The following is a 213-nucleotide window of genomic DNA, read 5'->3' as shown; positions in this document are numbered from 1 at the left end:
AGCGTTTTGTTTCAAGAATTTAAAACGACAAACAACTAATTCAAGTCCCTTAAAGATGCATTGTGTAACTTCTCTGGTGGAGGGTCTGTCACCTGCTTGTTTCCATGGATATGTCATTGCTCTGCCTGGAATCGTTCACAGTATGACATGAAACAGCCCTACCTTACATTTATTCACATTCATCAAACATACATCTTTTACAGGTGGTTTTAT

The sequence above is a fragment of the Boleophthalmus pectinirostris genome, unplaced genomic scaffold (genome assembly GCF_026225935.1).
Source record: "Boleophthalmus pectinirostris isolate CB_2022bp ecotype Guang Dong unplaced genomic scaffold, ASM2622593v1 HiC_scaffold_2, whole genome shotgun sequence".
In the NCBI taxonomy this organism is placed as follows: Eukaryota; Metazoa; Chordata; class Actinopteri; order Gobiiformes; family Gobiidae; genus Boleophthalmus; species Boleophthalmus pectinirostris.
This window is presented reverse-complemented; position numbering follows the sequence as displayed.